The sequence below is a fragment of the Sander vitreus genome, chromosome 4, assembly GCF_031162955.1.
Source record: "Sander vitreus isolate 19-12246 chromosome 4, sanVit1, whole genome shotgun sequence".
In the NCBI taxonomy this organism is placed as follows: domain Eukaryota; kingdom Metazoa; phylum Chordata; class Actinopteri; order Perciformes; family Percidae; genus Sander; species Sander vitreus.
In genome coordinates this window covers 31,821,741-31,826,494 of record NC_135858.1, presented here as the reverse complement: position 1 = coordinate 31,826,494, position 4,754 = coordinate 31,821,741, and the positions used below count along the sequence as shown (strand labels likewise).

At 40.7% G+C, this 4,754-nt stretch overlaps 1 pseudogene; it reads right to left on the bottom strand.

Moving 5' to 3' along the window:
• Nucleotides 1-3,296: 3,296 nt before the first annotated feature.
• Nucleotides 3,297-4,488, bottom strand: LOC144516121 (uncharacterized; annotated as a pseudogene).
• Nucleotides 4,489-4,754: the final 266 nt, after the last annotated feature.

Genomic DNA, 4,754 nt, shown 5'->3' with positions numbered 1-4,754 from the left:
TGTGATCCAGACAATGATCTGCTGCAGTAGTGAATCTGATCATCATAAAACATTCACAACATAATGAAACGCATGAAAAACCAAAGCAGATATCAGGCTGCTGAAACAATTAGTATGTTAACTCGTATTTTTTTCCCCTTTTACATTTCATACAAGTATGAATTACGTGGTTTCAGATTTTTTTCCTCAAAAAGAATAAGCAAATACATCAATTTAGTCAAATGTATTTTGATGGACATTTGGCACTATTCTTTATATGCTAAACAAGTTGAATATTCAAAAATTCTTAAAAATAAAGTATTTAATAATGCAAAGAATTGTAACCCTTTAAAATAGAATATTTTACGTTTGCACATGAAGCACCCTGCAGCTAAATGCTAGCTGTATACGACACAAAGCCAAACATGGTGATCTCATTACCTTTCTTCAAGAGCAACAGAAGCAGATTCCAGCGCTTAGTGGAGTTGGGTGAGATTTATATTTCTCATTAATGACCAATAGCTGGAAGCAAAGTGCAGCTGATAAGGGCTCAGGGTGGGGGGGGGTGGGGAGTATGCCTGACATGCTTAATGACCCCAGTTCCAGGTAAGCTAGGCGAAGCATGTAAGAATTACACTTGCTGGGAAATAAGGTATCAGTTCACATTTTACATCACAGCTACTGTAGTGATAAATGTCAGTGTGCATCTGTAAAACTTAGTAATAGGAAATAATGAAATAAGAAACTGAAAATGACCCCCAGGGGCCCCATTGTCTTATAATTCATCAATGTATCTAGTACAAAAACCGATGTATTCAGCCTAGTTTAGTACACAGACTGGAAGCAGGGGGAAACTGCTAGCACTGCCCAAAAAAACAAATAAAACAAACACATTGCCATAACAATTCACTTCAGCGCAACACATACCAAAACAAACCCATTGAACTGCTGGAAGGCTGTCAAAAACTGACTGACAGGAAATGTTAACACCTTCAGACGTGAGTCTAAAGGTGACATTAGCATGCCATGTCAATAAAATCCTAATTATATTTACACCATTTAAAGGAGAAATGTGTAATATATTTAATTAAATTTTATTTATAATATCAAATCATAACCAGTTATCTCAAGACACTTTAGAGAGAGTAGGTCTAGACCCAACAATTTTTTCCAGGAGCAAGCATTTGGTGCAACAGTGGTGAGGAAAAACTTCCTTTAGGCAGAAACCTTGGACAGACCCAGGGTCTTTGTGGGCAGCATCTGTCGCTACCGGTTTGGACACATAGAAATATAACTTATAAAAATGATAGCTGTTGGAATGATGAACAGTGGCAGTTATAGTAACAAGACAATAGTTGTAGCCGTTCAGAGCGGAGCATAGCGATGCGGGGCATAGCAGAGCATTGCGGAGCGTAGTAGGTCAAAGCAGGGCAACGAGCAAGGCCACAGCAGCTGAAACCATGATTTAGAGGCCACCCCAATCCAAGGAAACCTGTGAGGCGAGAAAACAAAGACTCTGGGAATAAGCTCCCCGGAGATAAGTTAGTAACAAGCATTTTTGGAACATGAATGCACGCAGATAGAACGCGAGGAAATTAGTATGTCAAAGAAGTCTCCCAGCAATCTAGACCAATAGCAGAATAACTATGAGCTTGTCCAAGGAAAACCTGAGCCAGCCGTACAAGGGTTGGTAGATGAATCGGACGACTATGAAGAGAAGAAGAGAAGCAGAGAAGAGGAGGAGTGCTGTGTCTGTATATGCAGCATGCACCCTCCCCGGCCGGTCTAGGCGAACGCTGCAATTCCTCACTCCCTAAATATAAGCTTTATCAAAGAGGAGAGGTTTAAGTTTACTCTTAAATGTGGAGACAGTCTCTGCCTCCCAAACCCAGACTGGGAGCTGGTTCCACAGGAGAGGAGCCTGATAGCTGAAGGCTCCGACTCATTCTACTTTTAGAGACTCTAGGAACCACAAGTAACTATTCTGGGAGTTCAGCGCTCTAGTGGGGTAATAAGGTACTATGAGCTCTTTAAGATATGATGGTGCCTGACCATTAAGAGCTTTGTAGGTCAGAAGGATTTTAAATTCAATCCATGATTTTACAGTAAGCCAGTGCAGAGAAGCTAATACAGGAGAAATATGATCCATTTTCTTAGTTCTTGTCAGAACACATGCTGCAGCATTCTGGATCAACTGGAGAATCTTAATTAGCAATAGGCTGCTCCGGCATTTCTGAGGGCCTTCATATGTTTTCAGACCGTCTTGTCAGTCTAAATGAGATTCTTCCAGATTGGTGGAATGCCATTTACTTTCAAGTTTTCGCAAGGTTTGTTTTAATTTGCCGGTTTGGGAGTTATACCAAGGTGAAAATTTCCTTTGTTTCATCACCTTTTTATGGTCTGTAGCGAGGCCACAGCACCGTCTATAAAATGATCAATTTGGGAGGGACTAAAGTTAACACAGGAATCCTGTTATATTAAGGCATTGCATTGAATTGAATTAACTTGGAATTACTTCCATAAATTTAGCTTTAGCACTATCAGATAGAGATCTAGTGTAGAAACGTTTAATGGCGTATAGCTGGGTAAGAATTCTAAAGATACTAAAGAATGTTCTGATAATATAAGATTCTTTGGAAATACTATTAAATCTTCAATTTCGATGCCATATGCCAGCACAAGGTCGAGGGTATGAGTGAGTGGGTTTATGTACACTGACGGAAACCAATTGAATCTAGACGTGAGATGAAGGCAATATTTAGGCTGTCGTTGTCAACGTCCACGTGGATATTACAATCCCCTAAAATTACTTTGTCTGATTTAAGGCCTAAACTTGAGAAATTAAAACCGAATTCAGATTAAAATTCAGAATACGGCCCTAGAGGGCGGTACACAAAAAAAATAAAAAATTGGCTGTAATGGTTTCCAAGTTGGATGTGAAACATTAAGAACAAGGCTTTCAAATTGGTTATAATTTAGTTTAGGATTAATTAATAGGCTTGAGTCAAAGATGGCTGCAATTCCCCCTCAGCCAGCGTCTCAAGGAATATGAGTATTAAGACTGGGAGGAGTGGATTCATTTAGATTAACATTCTTCATAACACAAGTTTCGGTAAGACAGTAGATAAATAGGTTATCGGATATCAGATTGTTTACTAGTACTGCTTTAGAAGACAGATCTGATATTTAAAAGTCCACATTTAATTGACCTATTATGATCTATTGCAGTGGTGGTTTACATATTAGGTTTTTGAGTACAACTCCTCTTTTGTGTACTTTTGATTTAATTGATTTGAGTCGGGTGACCGACACCGTGGTTATGGAGCTATGAGTATGTAACTGCTCCAATGGAAGTGCAGAGAAGCGTGTAGCATTGCACCTCCGATTCCTGGTTTGAACTCTGGGTTGTCATGGTTTAGGACTGGTAATAGATTCGGTGATATGAGAGTGGCTCTGTCCAAAGTGGGATGAACGCCGTCTCTCCTAATCAGACCAGGTTTCCCCCAGAATTCCTGCCAGTTATCCATGTAGCCCACATCATTAGCTGGGCACCACCCTGACAACCAGCGGTGGATTGATGACATGTGGCTGTACATGTCATCACTGATCAAGTTTGGCAGGGGTCCAACATAGTCTTTGCATATGCACATATTGACTCAACATTAATTTTAGTAATCTCATTTGCGTAATGGGTATAATTACCGCTGGTGTGAAGAATAATCATACTGTATTTACAATTATCTTTAGCTAGCAGTTTTAGGTAGGCTCTGGCCCCAGGGACGCACAAGACTGTCCACTGTAGCCGCTAACTTCACGTTTCTCAGTATGGAGCTCCCAATAACCAGAGTTGGCTTCTCAGCGAGTGTGTCACTGAGTGGGGAGAAACTATTAGAAAGGTGAAGAGGTCAGTGGTTAGCCATAGGCTCCGGTTTAGAGTGGCCGCTGCCATATGCACTCCCTGGTGTAGAGCTACGCTTCCTTTGGACAGTCACCCACTTGCTCGGATGCTCGGGGACTGCTAGCAGAAGCTACAGTATGTTGGCCTGCACCAGTGACGGAGCACTGGCTATCTATGCAAGCATACAAGTTAGAATCCATGGTGTGGCGCTGTGCCTCAAACTCACTAAGCTTTGCTTCCAGAGCCACAAATGAACTACATTTATTGCATGTATCATTATCACTAAAGGAGGCAGAGAACATTTGACACACCGAGCAAAGAGAGCAGAAGGCAATTAGCCTCTAATTAAACAATAAGTGGAGTTGAATAAGTTTAGCTGGAGCAGCAAACTAGCATTCGTGACAGGGAAGCACTGGAAATAAAACAAAATGTTTATCGTAAACGCCAGCCCTTACGGTGTTAAATCATGACCATCATATCAGATATTAAGGAAACATGCTGTTATGTACTTGTTGGTAATTAATCGCCCCCTACTGGTGAACGGGGTATTACCTGGAAAAGTACCGTATGTGTAGTTCAGTGAGCGTTACATAAAATAACCTAACCTGCATACGGTCTCCATTTCTTCATTATTATAATGTCACGGATAAAACAGTGGCAGGATGGGATATATTGACAACCGAAAGAAAACGGCCCATGTCTAGCGATAGAGGAACATTCAGAAGAAAAAAAAGCCACGGACGAAAATAACCAGGTGAAGTGAAGTTAGCAGTGCTAGCATCATGGTGTTTTTCCAAATTGTAAGCATTGGGGAATATAAGGAATCAAATGAAGATTTTGAATCATATCTCGAACGCTTTGAACAGTGGATAATTGC